The 23929-nt window shown below is 40.6% G+C and overlaps 1 long non-coding RNA gene across 2 annotated transcripts in view; it reads right to left on the bottom strand.

The window, feature by feature from the left end:
• LOC131813035 (uncharacterized) overlaps positions 1 to 23929 on the bottom strand; it is a 120500-nt gene that overhangs the window by 31960 nt on the left and 64611 nt on the right. For both annotated transcript variants that reach the window (XR_009346580.1, XR_009346581.1), the window contains exon 6: positions 21594 to 21691. This is a non-coding gene — a long non-coding RNA (uncharacterized LOC131813035). The remainder of the gene's footprint in view (positions 1 to 21593; positions 21692 to 23929) is intronic.

The following is a 23929-nucleotide window of genomic DNA, read 5'->3' as shown; positions in this document are numbered from 1 at the left end:
ATTTATTTACTTTTTATTTTTTAAAGATCTTATTTATTTATTGGAGAGAGAGCACAGAAGGAGAGGGAGAAGCACACTCCCTGCTAAGCAGGGAGTACAACATGGGGCTCGATCCCAGGACCCTGAGATCATGACCTGAGCCAAAGGCAGACACTTAACCCACTGAGCCACCCATGTGCTCCCCAAACCAGAATCTTAATATAGAGAACAAACTGATACTTACCAGAGGAGAAGTGGGTGGGGCGGACAGGTGAACTAGGTGACAGAGGGGGTGAAAAGTACAGGTTCCATGATAAGCACTGAGTAATGCTTGAATCACTGTATTGTACACCTGAAACTAATATAACACTGTATGTTAACTACTCTAGAATTAATATTTTTAAAAATTTAATTAAAAATGAAAGAAGGTTCAGAAAAGGCTAGTTATTGTTTGGTTTGGAAGAATTTTTTTCAAGCATATGTTTAATTTCTTTAGGAACTGCCCTCCACAGCTACTGGCATGGTTCTCTAGTCCCACCAGTGAGGCGCAGACGTTCCAATATCCCCACGACCTTGACCACACCTGGTATTCCCTGGGGTTTTTGTAATGGCTGCCCTAATGGTGGGAAGTCATATCTTACTGTTGTGTTGATTTTCATTTCTCTGATGATTAGTGATGTTGAGCAAATTTCATGTGCTTTTTGGTCATTTGTGTATCTTCTTTGGAGAAAGGCTCACCCAAGTCCTTTGCCCACCTTTTTCTCTTGGGTGGTTGTGGTGGAGTTGTAGAAGTTTTTTTGTTTATTTATTTGTTTGTTTTTTATGTTCTGGATATTAATCCCTTTTCAGGAATGTGATTCGTAAATATTTTCTCCCATTAGTTAATCCCACACAGTTCATTAGTTTCTCTTATACAGTCAATCCAAGTACTAAGTTAACCAGAAATTCACATTTCTAAACAACTTGAGAGATCATTATATGTTAAAAATCAGTATTATGGAGTTCTGAATATTGGATTATAAAGTTTATCTTATGTGAACGGCTTCCTACTGAATACTGCTGTATGATAAAAGCTTACTACCTGATTCATTTTATTTCTTTGCCATGGTACCAGGTATTAGATATAGGAAGTATTAGGCTAATAAACTGCATCACAGACCAATATATGTGACTGTGATTTATTTGTCAAGCCTGAACACACACACATGAAAAATTAAGGGGAAACTCATTAATGCTGCCCTTGCTTTCAACGCAAGCAGTTTTTAATAGTAATATTTCACACTGGTGATATGAAATTTATCAGAATGAAAAATATTCTGCAGTATATGAAGGAAACTGCTTTTGTGCTTTGTGGAAATTGAGACTGAAGAAAAAGTTTAGCACAGTGCAGAATGTGCCACGGACTAAGTCTTGCCTATCTGAGGTAAAATTAATTGTCTGGTTCCTACACAGAAAATTGGATTTTCTAGGAAAGAAGTAGGTGCTGTTAAATTAAAATTTACATTTTATCACATCCAAGTGAGATATAGAAGAAAAAGTTCTCCCTTTTAGGCTGAATCATTCTGAGTAAGGAAGTATAGAAATTTGGTAATACTTAATGCTTTACAAAAAGAAAGAAATGTCCTGCATAGTGCAAGACATAGTTCTTCCCCTCCACAAACTACCTGTTTTGAATGGCCACATGATAAAATTCAGCAGGTGATTTTTCAATGTTAAATTTCTTCATAGCAACACTTCTCAGTAGCACATAGTAGCCACAACATTAACAATAATAACATGTAAAAGTATCATCCATTAAAAGCCTAACTATCAACTGGGCATTGCATACACTTTTTTTTTTTTAAAGATTTTATTTATTTATTTGAGAGAGAACACGAGCAGGGGAAGGGACAGAGGGAGAGGGAGAAGCAGACTTCCTGCAGCAGGGAGCCCAAGGCAGGGCTCAATCCCAGGACCCCTAGATCATGACCTCAGTAGCAGGCAAACGTTCAACGGACTAAGCCACCCAGATGCCCCAACATAGATTTTTCTAGTCACCACAGCAAACTTCAATGTACCTTCATAAAGGACAGAAAAGGAATGCACCTTTAGAAAGGACAGGTGGGTTACTCAGCTAGGATCATGCTCAGTTTCCTCTTCTACTTTCTTTAATGTTAAAAATTTTGTATTTCTGGGGTGCCTGGGTGGCTCAGTGAGTTAAAGCCTCTGCCTTTGGCTCAGGTCATGATCCCAGGGTCCTGGGATCGAGCTCCGCATCAGGCTCTCTGCTCAGCAGGGAGCCTCTTTCCTCCTCTCTCTCTGCCTGCCTCTCTGCCTACTTGTGATCTCTGTCTGTCAAATAAATAAATAAACAAAATCTTTAAAAAATTTTTTTTGTATTTCTTTTTGATGCCAGCTTGTCTACCACCTGACCATGACTGGAGAGGCTCCCCAATCATATCTGCATGTTCCCCCCTAGTCTGTATGCCTTGGAGGATGGGGGATACACTCTCTGCCTGCTACCAGGACTGGTCAGGTCAGAGCACAGGCTATGTGTGTCAGTCCCATTTCCCGAAAGGTTTGCAACCCACCAAAATGGTCTCTTCAAGTAAGGTGAAGTGTTGTGTCATTAATAATCAGAACAACACAAATAATAGTATAACAGGTAAAAACAAGTAATAAGTATAGCAAGTATAGATATGAACATGCTGATAAAAAAGCATGACTTCTAAAAGCATGATTTAAAAATCAAAAGTAGATTTTTAGACATTTTTAACTGAATGAAATGACACATGCTCACTGCCAACAAGTTTAATCAGTACAGCAAAGTCTGAAGAAGTAAATGGTTTCTGCAATTCTCATATGATCACAGAGGATTATGTTTCCAGATATTGTAACTTTATGACTATGTGTGTGTGTGAGCTTGGTTTTGCATGGATAATTTTAGAGATGATTTCTTCCTATGCATGTGGTATGGTATCTTGTTTTGTACTAAGCAATACGGTATATACATCTTCATGGTTATAAATAGTGAATTCTTACTATACTTTCTAGGGATGCAAAGTACTCCTCAAAAAGAAGTTATACTGAACAAAGCTTAGGTGACTTCAAAATTTTCCCTGTCCTAATCTTTGAGCCCACATTTTATGTCCTTGGTTGATTATCTCTTTATGACAAGTCCAAAGACATTATCTGTCTGGGTCCAAGGACAGAAGTGTAATATTGCAGTCTATAACCATAAGCCACTCTTAGAAGGATAGAAATGTGTATTAGCTACTTTAACTGCTTTGCCAAAGTTTATACACAATACTTGTAATATATGATATATAAGCTGACTTCTGTTTTTCATAATTTATTATTGAATAGTTATTGGGTTTTAATGAACAAACTGAGGCTCTTCTAAGGCTACGTGGTCCTTTTTGATGAAGACTTTTGGTTCTCTAACAGAGGCATCAATTACAACGGCCTTTGCGAGCCACAACCATCAGCTGGCCTCACAGGTCCCCAATAGGGGTACAGTAATCTACTGATATACTGGAAATACTTGCTTAATGAGGGCATTTCAGATCCCAACACAGATTGTAGGCTAATAGAATGATCTGTGGACCCCTTAGTTCCTGATCTCAGACTCCACCAGATTGAAATACCCTTCAGAAGGTGTCTGCACTTCTAATATTCAAGAAGACATCATTTCAAGGAGTCTAGACTGAGCACCAAAATAAAAGCATAAAGCTCCTATTTTACTGCTTCCTTTCCCCACATCTGGTAGCCCCCAAGTGGTTATCACAGAGTTAACCTTTCATCATTCCCTGTGCTGGTTCTTCCTAGTAAGAAAATGGTTGGATCTTGGGAGGAGCAAAGATACACGGACAACGTCTACTACACTTCATCCACAGTGGGTTACCTTCAGCGCTTGCACCAAACTCCATTTACCAAAATGGGTAGCAAATCAGTTTTATTCTATATGATATGCCTACCTGGCAAAGAGGTTAAAGCTACTTTTCTGAGAAGGGGCCCATGTAGGTGGGCTGTATTTGAGACCTCTTGTATACCCCCTACTCACTGTCAAGGACACGCTAGATGTTTATGTGGGAGGGTATTGATGTGTGTGGTGGCAGTGGGGAGGGCTCAGGCTCATGAGGGCATAATCAGATAGAGGGGTGATGCTAAAAGGTAATGTAAGTCTTCTGTATGGATACAGACTTTTGTATTCGTAGATTGTGGCTTTTATGATTGTAATTTTGATAAGACAAAAAGAGAAGCATCAAACAAAAGCTCTAGTATTTTAAGGAGGAAGCGCAAGCCTTTTTAATAGTACTTTCTCTAGAAAATGTCTTCTGATTTTAAACTTTGAATGCAAGATGCAAAATCCTCCTGGTTTGGTAGGAGTCCAGACCCCTGCCACAAAGCTGATGCGAGACAACAATCAGTTTATAAAAATGCTAAATATCCCTCCAAGGCCGAGACTGGCCAAAAGATTACATGCAGTTGGTCACAAATTCCAATAGAGTTGTCTTCAATTGGGTCCCCAAGAAAAAGATTCTGAATGGAAATCTCGACCTAGAAGTCTTGTTGAGGAGGACTTCCAGAAGATACATTTGCAAGGAAGTGAGGAAAGCAGATTTGGGCAGCAAGGGAACCAGGTGGGTACAGCTGTGACCACCAGCTCAGTGGGTCCTCTCAGGCAGTGATGGGGGCAGGAATGAGCCTTTGCAGCTCTCCTAAAGGGAGTGAGGGCAAGGGGAGCTCTGCTTCTCTTCATCAGCCAACCACCAGCTATAGGAAGGTGAGAGCTAGGGATTTTCCTGAAATCAAGGGGCTCATCTGGAAAAATAACTTTGTAAATATAATTAGGTTAAGGATCTCAAGTTGAGACCTGAGCCTTAAACCCAATGACACATGTCCTTTAAGAGCCACAGAGAGGCAAAACCGAGGAAAGAGAAGGCCACATAAAGACTGAGACAGAGGGGCGCCTAAGTGGCTCAGTGGGTTAAAGCCTTTGCCTTCGGCTCAGGTCATGATCCCAGGGTCCTGGGATCAAGTCCCGCATCGGGCTCTCTGCTCCGCGGGGAGTCTGCTTCCTCCTCTCTGTCTTTGCCTGCCTCTCTGCCTACTTGTGATTTCTCTCTTTCTCTGTGTCAAATAAATAAAATCTTAAAACAAAACAAAACTGAGGCAGAGGCTGGAGTGATGCAGCTATAAGCTAAGGAGGCCTGGAAGCCCCCAGAAGCTGGGAAAGGCAGAGTTCCCTCTTACAGTCTATCCAGGGAGCTGGGTCCTGCTGACCCCTTGATTTCAGACTCCTGGCTTCCAGGCTCTGAGTTAGTGACTTCCTGTTGTTGGAAGCCGTCAAGTTCATGGTAACTGCTGACCGCATCCCCAAGACACTAATACACAATCCCCCGCGACACAGGGCAAGGGTGGAACTCACACCCTGCCAGCTAATTTGGAGGAGTCGCCCACGTGATCTTAAGTGAGCATCTCTCACATTAGAAGTCACCTCAATGAGGACGGCTGTCATTAGCGGTAGAAGCCACAGGTTTCAGCTGAAGATTTCTCCAGTATGAGGTGGGACCCAGACACTAGAGCTATGCTAACTGGGTTCAAATCTCTTCTACCCCTATGCCATGCTGTTCACTTGAGCAAATTTTGTAGCTTCTCTGTGCCTCAGAATTCATCATCAGTCAAAATAGAGAAAAAAGGAGCAGTTCTGTCCCATCTTGGCTATGAGAAGTAACTGGAATAATATATAAAGCATTTTAAAATGCCTGTTTCTTGTAAGCTCACAACATGAACTGCCACAATTATTTTACAATTTCCTCTTGACCAATAGGAATACAAGGTAATTCTCATTATCCTCTTCTAACAAACCTTTTAATTAACAGATTTGTCAGGCAATTAGTTTCAATTGTCTGTAATATGAGTACTTGCACAAGGAACTAGATATGGGTACATAATGTCTATACACGAATCCAGCGTGGGCTTAATTATATTAGAGAAGGTGACGCTTCATGGAGAAACACTAGGAGTAAAAATATTTAGCTTTGTTTTTCAGTAGCGAAATATGACACGATTAAATGCTAATTAACACAACTTCTGCCAGTGGGTCAGAAAATCCCTATGGTTTGTAAGTCTTTGTCTGATTTTTTTGGCCATGTGACTTTTAGACTTCAGATATTAGAAATCTATGCCATATATAGATATATCTATAGATATATTTTAATATGAATATGTAGCTCAGAGTCTGAAGGTTACTCTTGAGGGAATATGTCAGGTTTCCCGTTCCATTTGGAGGCTTGCTTTCTTCCCTGTGTGAGAAAGTGGGGGCTCCCATGATCATTCTTGGATGTTCTTATTAAAAGCTGACCTCAAAAAAAAAAAAAAGTGACCTCAAAACCTCTAGTATTTACTCAGCCCCAAATTGCAAAGCTCTAAGAAAAAAAAAAAAAAAAAAAAAAAAAAAAAAAAAACCTCTCTTATGTATTAAGTTGCGGACATCTTGACAGAAAGATGTCCCTAAACCACAGATTGTTTACCTGGTCACAAGTAGAAAAAGGAGCCTTCAGGTAGAAAAACTGGTGTTTATCCAGGTTGGAGAAAAGTGCCTAGACACAGAAATATCTTTTCGAGCCAAAGTTACGAATATCATATTCATAAGGTAACTGTTCTAGTTGTGGAAATACAGATCTGTCTAGTTGGTGAAACTCCCAACGGCCTACCCAACCCACCTGAGAAGGAGAACCTAAATGTCCTGGATTTTGTATTTCGTCCATCTTCCCAACCCTGTGCCTGCATGTTTTCCTGGTTTCCGGAAACTCACAGCAAAACGATGCCTCCGTCCCCTGTCTTCTTCCTCCCTGCCCCTTCCCTCTCTGCTACAGGTCTTTCCATCGACCCTGCTTGTCACCAGCAATTTAGAAATGATTAGTCTTTCTGTCTCCCCTGTTCTGTCTTGCTTTTTCCCTAGTTTCCCTAGCCCTCTTCCCTAATTTCCATCCTACCCCCTTCATCAGAGCCCATGGTTCCAGATGTGACGTCTCTTCCGTCACTCACGCTGAATTCTCCCAGCTGCCCAGGCCCAAGTCTGACTACAGAGACCTCCTATCCCTTCGTCCAGCTCTCAAATGCCTTAATGCATCTCTGGACCCCTCTGTGCACAGATCAAAGGTCCGTCCCTCACCCTCTCTTCCTGGAACATTCTCCCCAGCCTTTCCCCAGGCCTGCTGTTGCTGCTCTGACCAGAATGATCCTGTTTCCTAGGATACCCACGGCTTTCCCCCAAACCTTCTCTGTCTTTTGATTCCTCTGCCAGATTCCTCACACTGATGGGCAAGATTTCTGGGCACAGGTGAGCCTTCCAAACTTCATTGTGATTTGGCTGAATGGATTTGTTGATCTCCTTAGCAGGCTGTTTTTCCCTACAAAAGGTCCTCAACCTAGAATGCCCTTTCGTCATATTGAGGAGCTTTTTAAAATGCATCCTCCTAGACGGGTGGGATGTGGACATTGCTATGGCTTAACACTAGTGTGCTTGTCTAGGTTTGGGAATCAGTCCAGAAGCTTCAACCTACACATGCTCATCTCCCCTGGCCCTTCTCCAAGGAGGTTAGAGTTCACCTTGAACTTTTGAGGGCATAGCAGCCCACCTGTAGGAGGCTTCACCCCCTGTCCTCTGCCCTAGTTCACCCCAAAACAACAGGAACAGAATGTGCCTTCAGAGCTTTCCAAGAAAGTTGCAGGGAAAGTTGGCAACCCATCTGGGCCTGGTGAACTACCAAAGAAGATTTAATAGAAGAAAGGAGAAGGGCCCTGGCTGAAAAGGAATTCAGGGTGATCACACAACAGTGGCTTACATTTTTCGATGAACTGTGAACTTCCCTGGAAACTGGGGCAAAACAACGGTGCTGGGCAGTAACCCTGTGTGTCACCCCTGAGTTTCTGCCCCCTCTTCCCTCCTAGGTTTGATTGCTGATGGCTGGAGCTGGACTTTGAAGTCTTCTAGTCTGAGGGGACCATTTCACAGATGAGAAAAGTGAGGCCAGGAGAGATGATCATGATTGGACATAAGGTTCACAGCTGCACAGGGGAAGAGGGAGGCAGGAAACAGTCATCTGCCTGCGAGTCCACTGTCTTTCCAGCCACACCCATTCTCCACGTTTAGTCTCCTTTGGAAATGGGGCCGCTAACCGGCTACATAAAAATTGGTGGTTTGGTAAATGCCTAAGAGAAATTGAATTTTGTAAACAAGCAAGTGCTAGTGGTAATTGGTGATTCATTATTAAACTCGAAAAAAATGTGGGAAATAAATGGGAAAAATGACTCTATCTCTCCAAACCTCTCCACAGCAAGAAGATGCATTACCTCACAGAGGTAGGAACTGGAAAAGAGGGAGCGGATTCAGTGCTTAGTTTGGGACCTGTCACGTGGGAAGAGAACAACATACGGTTGTAGTAACAGGAGGGGTTTTGCAAAATCAGCCCGTTGCAAAGCAGAAACACAATGAAGATCTCGCTGTTTTCCTTCTGAACAGAGAGAAAAAGGAATTTTTGCAAACTGTAGCTGTTGCATTGATTGGGGACTCAGTTTTTTCTTTTCAGTTTAAAAGCACACTTGGGTGCTTTACCCCAGCTCCACACCCTGTAAAAATGAAGCTGATCTCATGCTTTTATTCAATCCAGTTCATTCCTTAGGGAACAGTGCAAACCAAGCTAGAGTAGTTAGTCACATTTGTGACCTTGCAAAGATGAAATAAACATATAAGATAGGTGACAAAGAACCTATTTGCATATTGAGAGTGGAAGCTTTAAAGCATCTTTGATGCTTGGTGCATTTTTTTTTTTAATAGAACACAAATGTACTGGTTGTTACCACCTTATCACTTTCCTCTAAACTGGAAAACAAATTCCTTGCTGTTTGCAAGAACGTTTTTCGGTTTATTAAGACCCCCCCCCTTTTTTTCACATGTCTTATAAGAAACGATTATACATTTTTAACTGTTTTATTTTGAATTGCTATAAAACATAATGTTAAATAACGATCTTAAACATGTAAAGTGTACAGCTCAGTGGTGGTAAGTATATTCACATTACTGTGCAATAGATCGCTAGAATTTTTTTTTCAAAACTGAAACTCAGTTTTGACAATTAAACATCAATTTTGCTACCCTACTCCCAGCCGTTGGCAACCACTTTTCTGTTTCCTGTTTCTTTAACTTTGACCCCTTTACATAATTCATGTGTGTCCAGACATCAAGGATTTGTCATTTTGTGACTGGCTTATTTCACATAGCAGTGTCCTCAAGGTTCCTCTGTGTCACAGCCAGTGACAGGATTCCTGTCTTTTGTAGGCTACATAACATTCCACAGTATGTATAGACCAAATGTTGTTTGTCCATTCACCTGTCAATAGACATTTGAGTTGTTTCTACCCCTCGGATTGTGAATAATGTTGCAGTGAACTTGGGTGGGCAAGAATCTCCTCCAGGGGCACCTTCGGCTCGGGTCATGATCCCAGGGTCCTGCGTTGGGCTCCCTGCAAAATCTCCAGACCTCACTTTTGATTTGTTTGGATGCATACCGGCAGTGGGGTTGCCGGATCCACATGCTAATTCTTTTTTTAATTGTTTGAGGAATCTGCGTCCTATTTTCCACAGAGACCGAACCATTTTACCTTCCCGCGGGGACTGCAGAAAGGTTTCGGTTTCTCCACATCCTGGCCATCCCTTGTTTTCTGCCCTCTTGATAGTGGCTATCCCAATGGGTGAGAGGTGATGCCTATATTTTGAAAGAAACTCTGATGTATAATAATTGCTTTATTGTGATCGGATTAATGTGTGGTTATACTTGTATCATTTCCCCCTAATTCTAAGTGTTCAAATATAAAATAAATTGAAGATAGCAATTTTGCCAATAGACACTTTGTCTCATTTCTTTTTCGGGGTTTGAAACAGTATCAACATGTCTATTTTGGAGTTTTCTTTTTTGATACACTATTCAGAAATTCAGGCCAAAATAAGTAAAATGCTTTCAGTTTACAAATATAATTTGATGTAATTATTTTTCTTATTAAGTTAAAATAATACTTTTCTTTCAGGTGAACACTTTGGGCTGGAGTCAGATTTGAAGGCAGGAGAATTTTACCCTGCAGAGAAGTTTCCATAAATGAATTATTCAGACATCTCTCTTTTCTCCTTTTGACTATTTCACATTGGTCCGCATATGAGTCTCCTCTGAAATGGCAACTGATGGTAGGGTAGGAGCATGAGGCATCAAAGGCATTAGAATATTTTAAGAGCCAGGGCACTTGGGTAGCTGAGTTGGTTAAGCCTCTGCCTTCAGCTCAGGTTCTGATCCCAGGGTCCTGGGAAAGAGTCCCACATCCGGCTCCCTGCTCAGTGGGGGGTCTGCTTCTCCCTCTCCTTCTGCTATTCCGTCTGCTACTCCCCTTGCTTGTGCTTCCTTGCTCTCTCTGTCAAATAAATAATTAAAATCTTTTAAAAAAAAAAAAGAATAAGTGCTTTAAAATCTCTATTATATTGATTATTTTAATCTAATTTCACTTTGTTTTGAAACCCTCTGCTGAAATATTTACATAGAACGAAGGCACATTTTGTGACTATTTTTCATAACTGAACTATGACATCATTACTTTTCATCTTATATGGACTAAGTGAGGGAAGAGAAAGAGAAATTCCAAACAATAGATAATCCAGCCATAATATGTATCTGGCTATGAGGTGTCCTACAGACACTTAACTTCCTCTTATGAACAGCTTTAGTCACCTGTGGATGGGGTTTTATATTCAGCAGCTCACAGTTTTACTGGGTGACAGACTAATAAAACCAGTGTGGCCACAGATAGAAGAAACAGAGTATCCATTTGTAAATGTCTTAAAGTTGACTAAAACTTATGCCAGGCTCCCCAGCCTGCAAATGCATGACCGTATAGAGGAGGCAGATCGGCTTTATGGAATCGTAATGCAGAGAGACAAAGTTCCCATAGTTTGACTCTCTTCTCATTGCACACAATTAATATTAAAAAATGAAATTCTCGGGTTCTTTTCTCTTCGCGTCTTTAAACAGTGAAGGAGTAGGAATATCTTTCACTCCAGGAAGCTGCTGTGATCATGTGCTAATTGGCACACCAGGTGCCTAGTGCCCTCAGCCCAGGTGTCCTCCGACCACAAGCTGAGCAGAGTCAAGGTCGGACTGAGCTACGCAGCTCCTTCTTTGGCATCTATAGCTGCTCTCCATACTCACTCTGTCTGCAGTGATCCCTTTGCTTCAAATGTCCTTCTGGCTGAAACAAATTTCATCTTTAACCAGGAATATATATGTAGAGAGAGAAACCTTGTAATTAATGCATTTCTATACTGAATCAATATTTAGAATAAACAGTCACTTTTATATTTCAATATTGGTGAAATCAAATTTTATATGCTATACATGTAACGAGACATGGCCTGCTATACATGCCATAAAATAGGAGAGTGTGGGTTTTATTATTATTTTTTAATGTAGAATATAATTTGAGCAGCTTATTCCACAGAGGGTGTGTGAACAGGAATGTACTGAGATAGGGAAGTGACCATGCATAGGAGGAGGTAATCCTTCCAAAACGAGATCTGTTGTGTGTCTACCTCCCCTTTGGTTGCATTTTGGGGGCACGCAATAAATCATGTCCATATTATTTGGCGAAGATCAGCACTAGTTGCCGGATGAACACAGATCAGATAACGATTCAAATATTAGCCTTTTAATAATCAGAGCTAGTTTGCACAACTTATCTCAGAGCTAGAGCAAGTTGGCTAGCTCATACTTCTCACCTGAATTAGTCACACTTGTCCACTCGGTCTCTCCTAGAAATACAAAACCTGCTCCTAAAACCACAGCCCATTCTTGGTTATAGATGAAATGTACCTTCCCTATAGCAAGAACTGAGAAGTGGCTAAGCCAGATGGGTCCAGCGTCTTTGCTCAAACACATCCAATGGAAATGTCACTGCTTCTCTTCTGAGAAGTGTGAGGACCATCCAGGAAGTCAGGGAGCACCAGATGGAAACAAACAGATCTAATCCAATTCACATATGATCACAGAGGCATAAGGGGAGAAGTATACAGTCTGTATAAAGAAGTCTGAGTATGGGACTAAAATATAGACTATTTGTTCTAGAGGCAACTTAGAGATCACCCAACAAAACTAACATCTATTTCACAGGTAGGAAATGAAATCATAGATTAGGTATGACATTTTCCCAGGTTTTTTTGTTTTGTTTTGTTTTGTTTTTTTTGGTTGTTTGTTTACTGTTTATTAACCTGGGAATGATTTACATTCTTCCTAACCAAACATCATTCCTTCTGTTTCTCTTAAAAGAAACCGGAGAGAAATTCAGTTTTCTCCCCTCACTGATAACGGGAAAGATGAAGTCTTAGTATAAATTCATTCAGGGCTGGGCGCCTGGGTGGCTCAGTGGGTTAAGTCATTGCCTTCGGCTCAGGTCTGATCTCAGGGTCCTGGGATCGAGGCCCGCATCGGGCTCTCGGCTCAGCAGGGAGCCTGCTTCTCTCTCTCTCTCTCTCTGCCTGCCTCTCTGCCTACTTGTGATCTCTGTCAAATAAATAAACAAAACCTTTAAAAAAAAATAAATTCATTCAGGGCCACCCAATTTCATAAGCAGGTTCCTGGGAGATGTGCGAACCTAAGATGTGGACTCAGCCTGTGTGTGGGTATGGCCCACTGATATTGGAAAATGTAGCCTGAAACCCCCACTGGACCATACATCATAATGCAGGGTTTGTTTTCCCCCTCTCTGTTTTTGTTTGCTTTTTTGTCTATTTTTCAGTACCTAGATTAATGTCTGGCACAGAGTAGGCACTCAATACACATTTGTGAATAAAATGTCGCTAGAGACTCACCGCTATCAACAATTAACAGGCAGGCCAAGCTGAAGGTGTGTCACACAGCGTAAGTGAGGGTCATGACGAGGTTCTGGTGGGAATCTTGAGCTCCGCAGCTAAGACTCATGGAGCCCTACTGTGTGCTGAGCCCCAAATCCTGAACTGCCACCTCTGACTCCCAATAATCACCCCATACTGTGGGACTACCATCACCCCAGTTTTGCAGAAGAAATTTTTCAACCAAGCTAAACAAATCGCTGAAGATCACCTGTTTAGCAGGTAGCAGAAGCAGGATTCACATCTAGGTGCTTAAATCTTGTTTAATGGAAAGCAGATGCCCCATGTGGTCCAGGCTCAGTGTTTCTAGAAAACTAGTAAAGACGACATCCTTATGCACCCAGCGGGCTCTACATACAGCTCCTCTGTCTTTGTCCTCATGCAAGACCTCATCTGGGTGATATCTCCTGCTCTAGGCTGGGGACTGTATTCTGTGCACCTAACTGCATCTTCATCATCTCTGTAGCCAGCAAAACAGAGGAACACAGCATATGGGCAGTCCCACTGGAAAACTTAACCATCAGCGAGAGTGATGCTTCCATTCACTAGACCTGGTGATTGTACTGAATGAAACTAAGCACTGTGAAACCCAATATGAGAAGAAATACAGCTGATATAAATTTAATGGCATTTATTCTCAGTGAGGACAAGCTCAAGTATCCCAAGGGGTCTACGATGCCAGGCACTTGTGGCTGTATTGAATATTAAGTCATGTTCAGACAGAGTTTTAACACAGGTGTTGATAAAGAAATGCCCTTGGCAGGAAGGCACTCGTTGAAGCTAAGTAATTATGTGATTCAAGACCTGATATTAATGGAGAAAACATTTCAATTAAACATATTAATGTTTAATCAAAAACAGAGGTCACAAACTCAAGCACCCATTGAGCAGTGGAAAATACCAAAAATAAGAGAATTGCATTCACTGAAACACGGGGAAGTGGTCATTTGTTCTTTCTAATCTAGCCCAGTAAACTGCCATTGTCCCTGTGTTGTCCGCTCTTTCCGTTATGAAACAGAACTTGGAAATGCAGCTTTTCACGTGGAATCTTCTGATTTTTAAATGTTAGCAACAATGAATTACATTTAAAAGATTATGAGAGGAAAATGAAATTTATTAGAAGACCAACTATGACTTGTAGGTCTCCAGATGACATCAGGTGCAAAGAGAAACATTTTTTTTTTTCTCCTAGACAGAGGGATGACATCTATAACGCAAAAAAGCCCATTGCTTTGTAAAGTCAAGTGGGTCCCCTAGGATGTACTAGGAGACATGCTGGCATTCGTCATCATAGATAAGCCAAATATGGTGCCTGTTAACAAAATGTGGAGGGAGAAGAGAGAACCAGATGCACAAATTGGGAGCTGTGGGGAACCCGGTCAACCAGGGCCACTTTCTGGAAACATGGTTTCTCTCTGTGGTGATGCATGGATGCCATTTCTTTCTTTAAAAAAAAAAAAAAAAAAAAAAAAAAAAAGATTTTATTTATTTGACAGAGAGCGACACAGGGAGGGAGGGAACACGAGCAGGGGGAGTGGGAGAGGGGGAGTAGGCCTTCCCCTGAGCAGGGAGCCCGAGGCGGGGCTTGATTCCAGGACTTTGGGATCATGAACTGAGCCAAAGGCAGACACTTAACGAATGACTGAGCCACCCAGGCACCCCAGGAAGGCCATTTCCTAAATATGTTTGCAGCACAGTGAGAGGTGTGGCTCCAAGTCTGATCACTCTGGCTCATTTTGCTTAAAGCAGAGCAGATGGGGGAGATTACTCTTCATTTATACCATAATTTTGGAATATTCTTATGAGAATTTGGGGGAAGCCTTGATATAACATTTTTAAAAATTGAAATAAATACTCAAATATCTTATTCACTAATGACTCAGAAGTCATTTTAGTGAAAATTAAGTATAATTATACTAAATCTAAATTTGTCAATAAACTAAAAGAAAAAATGACTTTTACATCCACTATAATTATATATGTAAAATTATATATATTCATAATTACGTAGATACATATGACACAGGTATATATGTACATACATACTGTGTGTTTGTGTATATAAAATCCCTAACAGATATGCCAAAGTTGAACAAAACATTTCATGCAAAACAAAATTATTGTGAAGCTGGCAGCAAAGGTGAAAGTGATAAAATGACTTCCTTTTAAAATTTTACTTTTGTCTACTTTATACAGAACTATTTGGGATAATCCCAACTTATTTAGACGTCAGAGATTTCTAAACGAAAACAGGAAATGAAAGTCTTGAGGACAGAATGTTGATATTTGGAACGGGGCTCTGGAAGTGTCTCGGGGAAGAAACTGAACAAAAGGAGAGATGCATTTCATCATTCCAGTGGCTCGAGCTGAAGGAGACTGGACACCCACAGGTAACTTAACCAAGAAACCAGAACGTATCAACTCCAAACAGAATCCCAATTCTGTTTGCCAAACAGAAACCCAATTCTGTTTGTGTTCTTAGATTCTCAGACTGGGTGGAAGATTTCTTGTGTAATTCAAAAAGATTAATGGGGTTCAAAAATCATTTGATAAAAGCAGATTAAAGCTCCCACCCCTTGAACTACTACTAGTTCCTGTCCCTGTCTATCATCCTAATGTAGGAAGTGTTTTTTCAAAGTGTGTCATAGCCTCAGTTCTAATATACGAGATCTTGTCTCCTGAGACTCTTCTAAGAAGATAATGAAGTGTGATGTAATTCGGGGGGTCTGAAGTCCGTGTCTCATGTGGTCGTATTCCTGGTGTCACTGAGGAAGTGCTGTGAGTGGGGAAGAAGGGACAGATGGCTGGTGGACTGAGCCAGCAGCACAGGACTCCGTCTACCTTCTTTTTACCACAGCTCCCAAAAGAGAGGTACACTTATATCTGTTTTAAATATAGGGATCAGAATAAGAACAAGGTTCTGGTATTAAATATACTTCTTTCAGTTGCCTAGGAAATAACAGATGCTCAAGGAGGTTCAGAGAAAGGAGCTAAAGTCACCTAGAACACCAAAGAAGATTTAATGGTGATGAGAAGTAAGCTATGTTAGGTATAGGAAGGTAGGGAAAAGCACATGAGGGCCAATTTCTTCAAAACCCATTTTTATATCAGCTCTTATATTTTCTGTGTTAACTATTTAACTTTGGAGAAAACTGGTGTTTTTACCATGTCACAGATTTCTTCTCATACCTGCTAAATACACTTGTGTATTGCTTTGTTAGGGAAACCCTAACAAAATACCAAAGTCTGGGTGCTTTCAACAACAGAAATTTATTTTCTCACAGTTCTGGAAGCTGAAAGTTCAAGATCAAGGTATTGGCAGGGTTGGTTTCTCCCAAGGCCTCCCTTCTTGGTTTGTAGGTAGCTACCTTCTTACATGGCCTTTTCTCTGTGTGCACACATTCCTGGTATCTCTCCTTTTTCTTAATAGGACACCAGTCATATTAGATTATAGCCTCCTCTAAGAGCCTCATTTTAACCTAAAGCGAGAATCATCCCAGTAGACCAACGAGCCACCCCGAGCCTCATTTTAACCTAACTATACCTTTAAGGACCTCATCTCCAAATACAATTTTATTCTGCGATACCGGAGAGTTGGACCCTCAACATACGAATTGTGTGGGGGAGGGGAAATACAGTCCATAACATGTTATGAGGGGGAAAGAAAAGATAGCAATTAAAAAATATATATTTTTCAGGGCGCCTGGGTGTCTCAGTAGGTTAAGCCTCTGCCTTCAGCTCAGGTCATGATCCTAGGGTCCTGGGATCAAGCCCCGCATTGGGCTCTCTGCTTAGCGGGGAGCCTGCTCTCTCTCCCCTGACTCTCTGCCTAGTTGTGAGCTCTGTCTTTCAAATAAAGAAATAAAATCTTTAATATATATATATATATATATATATATATATATATATATATATATTTTCAGTGTGGTACCCAACACTAAGTATGTAGTCCTTTAATTAAAAGTGGTAGTGAGCTAATGCATATAAGGAACATAAAATGGACAGTTTGAAAGACCATGTATTTCAGATTGAAGGGTTAAGGAGAACCATATAAAGGACTTAGAGTCAAAGCTGGGAGATAAGAGCAGATCTCAGATCTAATGCACATGGGGAGGGAGAGGCTCTAGCTACTGACCTCCCCACTAGGACATAGCAATGGAAGCAGAGAAGTTAAAATAATTTGGAGACATCGAGAATTAGTGTCAGGACTGGGTCTTTCTTTCCAAATATACATAAACCCAGCATTATCCTTGGAAATAAACAAATTGGATTGCTTGTCCTTTCTTGTAAAATCTTTTGAAATTATTTATATTATCCCCATGACAGTGTGTCAAACTGAAACTATTCTTCCTTTTTTTTCTGTAAAAAAACCTGTCAAATCTTCTGTGTACTCAACAATTATGGGAATGACTAGACCACTACAGGAATCTGTTTATCTGGTATTTTCTTTAAAGAATTGTATCTTTCTAGCCTCTTGTTTTTGTTGTTTTTTTCTAAGCAATACAACAAATATGATTCTATACTTTTATTTTCACACATTGTATTGTAAAATGCTGATTTTCACTTTTACTGTGCTCCTAAGATGTAATTAAATAGGATACTATAAGCTTTTTATTTAATTCATGGTTTACATTTTATGTATTTTTAAAAACATAGATAAAACAAGGAAAGGGAAGTTTATTTTATTTTATTTTTTAAAGATTTTAGCTATTTATTTGACACAGAGAGAGAGAGTGAGAGACGGAACACAAGCAGGGGAAGTGGGAGAGGGAAAAGCAGGCTTCCTGCTGAGCAGGGAGCCTGATGTGGGGCTCGACCTGGGACCCCAGGGATCACGACCTAAGCTGAAGGCAGACACTCAACTGACTGAACCACCCAAGCACCCCAACGAAAAGGAAGTTTAAAAGCAAAATTGGAATAACCTTCCTTGTTCATTTAATATCTAAAAATGAGTAACTTTTAATTATATGTATTTATCTGGAAGTAACATATTTTATACATTATAATCCAAAGCGATACAGTGTACCAAAATATTATATTGAAATAACTTACATTAACATACACACTTTAAATAATCATCTGGAAACCACACACAGAATTCTTTATGACTATAGAGCAGTTGATAGCATATGGATTTAAGCATCAGTGATAATCCAAGATGAGTAAAGTCCCCAAAATCATTACATCTGAAGCAAAAACGCAGAGTCATAAAAATTAGACCTCTTGCTACACACAAGCATCTACAGATAACTTCCTGTCCTTCTTGTAGCTACAACCCCTTGGGGCTCTTTGTCACATTATGAGGACCAAGACCCGTCTAGAAACATTATCCACTTCATGATGTGAGCGAGCACAGAATGTGTCTGCTTCAAGAGGTTTTCAAAGAAGAAATCTTGCACCAAAATTCAGAAAGGCATCGATATACTGCCGTATTGCAATTCTCTAATTTCATCCCAGTTAAGCCCAACATGAAGGTGTGATACCAATCCAGGCAACAGGATGAGAAATCATCCTCTTTTGAGAGGCAGAAGGGGATTTTACCATTTACATAATTACTAATTGGGCTGTAAAGTCTACAGATGCTTCCGGGCCCTCCAGCTAGGTGGATACACGGCATGCTATTTCTGATTCACACAGGACTTCCCCCACAAAATCCAAGATTCATACTTAAAGCAAAGAAAACAGTACCCGACTACGTACACCTTAAATCAGAAATAGCTAACGGGAGCTGTTTTATGGCCTAACAGGCTATAAAGCAAATTTTCTGTAGGGAGTACACTGCTGGCTTTCTCTTAAGATAAGAGTAATAATGCAGGAGGCAGGCAATGGATTCCCCATCACATACATTTTTAACACGGAGAGAGCCAAAATAAATAAAAATCATAAAACTTTATAGGTCTTCCCCTTTCCTTCAAGTTGTTTACTGAGAGTAGCTCACTTCAACTCAGTGTAACCCTCAGGCCCCCCCTGCAGGAAGCTACAACAGACACACCATACCACTGCCATTCCTCTCTGTGGATGGAAACATGTGGCATGAATGAATTTTCCAGCTAAGCGAGATAACCAAGCTCCCAAAGGTGTATTTTAATGACTCTTCAAAAAAGTCTTTTTGGGTTCCTGGTGTTTGAAAATGCACTTACTACACACACTTTCATATTTTCCAGACTTTATAGTGACATTTTTTTTCTATAGGTCCTGCACTGAGCTGGAAGCATTTTATGCTCTCTTGGTCATAATTCCCTTCCAGCCCCAGTACTTGGTTTGCTTTATCATTTTAATGGCAATCTCTCCAACTTCCCTGCAAACTCCACAGAAACATGTTGGCTGACTTCCCGTTGTAGCTACAGTGTCCAACACCGTTTCAGGCACGGAGCAGACAACCAATTAGTGGTTTGCTCCGTCAGTGGATCTAGTTGGAGGAGGAGGAGGAGAGGTTTTAGCAAAAGAAAGGTCTGAGATTTTCTAGTTTGGATATTATTTCCAGCTTGTCTGCTCCCAGTTTAACTTCTACCTCATAGCCTACATCTCCTCTGTCTGCAAATCCGTTCAGTCGTCTCACACTTGTTTAAGCTATAAGATGAAAGTCTCATCAAATGAGTCTTTTTTTTTTTTTTTCCATTACATTTTTATGGCCCCAGATACCAGCTAGAAATTAGCTGCCTGTCTCTCTCCCCGGAACCAGTGTCAAAGTATATCCCAGGCATTCAGGAAAACTCTCCAATAGTAGTACCTCAAACATGTTCCAGAATGTCACTATATTTCTCCCACTCTAACCTCTTTGTCTTATCAATGCACATACATACAGGCAGCTGACCATGTCATTGACTTCATGAGAAACATCAGTTTTTCTAGTACCATCTGTCACTTCTCCTGCCCACTCTGAGACTGAGAAGCAGTCACTCTTTCCTCCCTATAATGTTTATACTCAAGGATGAGTGTTGGCATTTACCTACTCTACAATGGCACAACCGAGAGTTACTGGTAATTCTAAAGAAAGCCTACTTGAAGGTTTGGGGATATTGGAAAGGACTGAACCCTCCACTCCCCTCCAAAAAAAATCAAGTCCTGTAACCTACTGCCCAGACCTAAGCCCAGACTGTGCCCAGGACCTCATCCTGAACCAAGTCCCTGCTCTCTTTGTTCCCTATGGACAGGTGCCCTTCCCCCAGCACCCTATCCCCATTAGAACTGTTCACTCCAGCTTTTGCACACTCAGAGGCTGGTCAAACACAGAAACAAATTAGCCTTCTCTCAGTCCTGGACGGGGCGGTGAGGGGGGCAGTTTGTCTTCTGACCCTTGTCCCAGGCATAACCTCTGAATTTCCACTTCCTACCCTAGGATTAACCCCTGCCAGGGATGACTAAAGCCAAAATGTTTCTTTCATTCAGGGCCAAGTTTAGGTCCCACAGAAGAAAGCTGGTCATATAATCTCAACAGATACTCGTATTTGTGCTTTCCAAAATCTGGGATATTTATTCCCATTTCATTGCCATATTTCTACTAAAATTAGAAAAACAAGCATTTGTCTTGATTTGTTCCACTTTTCTCAAGCTTCTTTGTCCCACTGCCAAAGACAGAAGCTCTAGCAGTCTTTGAATATCTTCCGTGTCAGGCAATGTAATAAGCATCTTTAAATTACTAATTTAAACACAAATCATGGAATAGTTACTGATAGTATCTTTTTTGTAGAAGACAAGGCTCAGAAAGAGGAAGTGATATGTCTGAGTTCCTTCTGCTGATAATAATTTAATCCAGGATGAACATCTACATCAAACTCAATTCAAAGCTTGTATGGTTTCCATGATGGTAATGGTTTCCAGAGTATATCCCTTAATTCACATGAAATTTTGGCAGCATTTTAATATATAAAATTAGGCTTCTAGTCAAAATAAAGATCAAGAGCTTAGAACTTGGCCCCTTTGTTTCTCATGCCACCACCCATAAGGCTAGAAACCTAGAGGTAATATGTAGGATGGATTTAGGGAAACCATCTAAGTATATATGAAATGATTGAAATATATTCCAAAGTTACATCATTCAGAAAATCAATTTCAGGTAGATTAAAGCTTAAATGAAAAAAGGAAAATTTTGAAATGTTTAGAAGAAATTATTCATAGAAAAATAAGGAAAAATTCTTAAACCAGGTGCAGAAAATGCAATCTGTAAGAAAAATGACTACCTCATTTAACTACATTGACATTTAGAATTTCTGCTTAAGAAAACACAAAAACAAAAGCAAAAAACAAAAACAAAAACCCAAAAGCAAAAACAAGCCACAGAGTAGGAAAAGATGTTGGCAACACATACAACAGATAGAGGAATTGCATCCGGAATTAAAAAGAATTTTTTCGGAGCAGTATGAAAAAGTCATCAGTACTGCCTTCCCATACCCCCTCAAAATGAGCAAAGTTTTTGAATAGGCAGAAAAGCAAAAAAAGAAAAGGAAAAGCCAAGTAACATGAGCTGTCACCCATCTCAGTAATAATCAGTGAAGTATATATTAAAATGCCCTAAATTATCAGTTCTCACTTAGTAGACTGGTCACAATTTACAAGTCTGACAATATAAACAATGTTGAGTTTTTGGAGAAATGAGAACTTGCTTTCCCTCTTGTTCAGGGTGTAAAGGGTACAACCAATATGAAATTTGGAGATTTTTAATAAACTTGGAAGATGCACTTACTTGATATTCAGCAATTCCATTAGAGAAGCGGTCGCACGTATGCATGAGAAGGCACGCGTTGTCCACTCCAGCTTTCTATCTCCTATATTGCTGGAAAACTGGAAACGAGTTAATGCTTGTAAATGAGATGCCAGGCAAATGTAATTATGTTGCAATTACATAATAGAATACAACGGTGTAAACCGGTATACTAGCCTTCCATGACTTGTGTACAGGGATAATTGGCACAAAATTCAGTATCTTGTGGATTGTGCATATACATTTTTATTGATTCTATTGCCTGTTGTTACACGAGAAGAGGAAGCTGTGATGTGGATAGAATGCTCACAAAAATACAATTTTGGGGGCTCCTGGGAGGCTCGGTCAGTTGAGCATCCTTCTTTTGGTTTTGACTCAGGTCATGATCCCTATGCCCCGGGATGGAGACCTGCCTTGGGCTCTGTGCTCAGAACGGACTCTGCTTGTCCCTCTTCCTCCCCTGCCCCCGCTCGTCCCCCCACAGGCACACTCTCTCTCTCAAATAAATAAAATCTTGAAAAAAATTTTTTTAAATACGATATTTTTTCTATTTCTGTTTCGGCTTACACTCTGAATATTGCATTTATATAAATTATAAATTCCTTCTACTTCTGTGAACTCACATCAAGGGGGAAGAAAGGCCTATGGATGGCAAATCTGTGTCATAAAATTCATGGATTTGGTCTAGACACGGGGGTGCTCTTCAGACTCTCTGACAAAGGAACTAGACTAAGGAACTTTGACTTCAAACTCCAGGTCACAGAAACTTGGCATTAACTAAATTAAAACGAAATTTGGCAACTGAGAATAGGAAGCAAAAACTATTATAAAACCTTAAAAGTCAAGGATCATTGACTGATTGATTAAGAAGCTCTCCACACCAACAAAACACTTTTGTTTAGTTCTTTTTTTTTTTTTTTAAAGATTTTATTTATTTATTTGACAGAGAGAGATCACAAACAGGCAGAGGCAGGCAGAGAGAGAGAAGAGGAAGCAGGCTCCCTTTCAAGCAGAGAGTCCGATGCGGGCTCCATCCCAAGACCCCGAGGTCATGACTCCAGCCGAAGGCAGCGGCTTAACCCACTGAGCCACCCAGGTGCCCCCTTTTGTTTAGTTCTTCATGAGTGTTTTCAGGTGTCTATTCTAAGCCAGGCATAAAATGGATGACCGAGATACATCCCTAACTTCAGAAGCTCTTCAAGGGAGAGGCAAATATTGATAATTGTGTATATGCATGAGAATATATACATAGTTATGCATACATATTTTTAATTGTTCTAAGACTGGCCGTAAAAAATTCAAGCTTCCTCTCACTCTTCTCATGTAAATAAGGTGGGTGTGCGCTTGAAAATTCCTATGCAAGTTCTGTTTTGTAAAAAGTCCCTGACAGGGTGAATGTCCTTTTTCAATCAAGTATATTTGTATAGTTCTGCTAATTCACTTATTTGCACAGCTGGTTCTTTATTCGTTCACGCCTCTGTGCTAACTTGGCCTGTTTTAGGCAGAGCTCTGCACGCTTTGTGGTCCTCACCGGGTCTCAGTGTAACTTGAACTGTTCTGCCTGTAGTTTGACCTTCATCTATCTGTTTAGAATTGCCAAGGAGTCTGCCACATCAGTGTAGGCGAGAACAGGGCCGTTCAGAATCCAGCACCTTGGGAAGAGGGTTTCAACGCCTTTGGAGGGCTGAAATTCAGCTCCTGTCCTAGCAGGGCTTAGCTCAGAGTCTGGAACATAAAGTCATTCAGCATGGACTCAGATGAATCACTCCTGAAGCATTTACTGGCAATCTTCATTGGGTCTTCATGGGCTCTGTGGGCTATGGGAAAGTATTGTGTGCAAAGGCTCTCTGAAGTCAAAGTTGTGGCGGGCGGTGAAATGATTTATAAGGGGATCTCTCTTTAGTTAACAATATACTCTACGTATTTCAGAAGATTGAGAAATGGAACCTGATGAGGGAGCAGGAGGCTGGCTGAGAACGGAGCAGGGGCTGGCGCCTTGCACCCCCTCTCCACCCACTCCCCTTGGTAATATGTGTGACATTTCACAGGCACCCCTGACTGCCCTAAAAGAAGAGCAAATATGGTTATCTTGCAGAGATCACAGTCCTGCAAGGCAGGAGTCTCTCTTGGTTTACAAATGTCCTTGAGATTTACAACAAAGAAGTTGTCTTATCAATAGCCCAATTTCCAAAGACACATAACTCATTTCTTCAAGCCCTAATGTCACCCTCCCCTCCATAAAAAACCAAAGGAAACGGAGGTAGAAGGAAAAGTAAATAAAGTTAAATTTCTTTTAAAGACCTAAATCTCAGTAACAA

This window comes from Mustela lutreola, chromosome 12, assembly GCF_030435805.1.
Source record: "Mustela lutreola isolate mMusLut2 chromosome 12, mMusLut2.pri, whole genome shotgun sequence".
NCBI lineage: Eukaryota > Metazoa > Chordata > Mammalia > Carnivora > Mustelidae > Mustela > Mustela lutreola.
The sequence above is the reverse complement of the archived record's forward strand: the minus strand, read 5'-3'. Positions and strand labels throughout refer to the sequence as shown.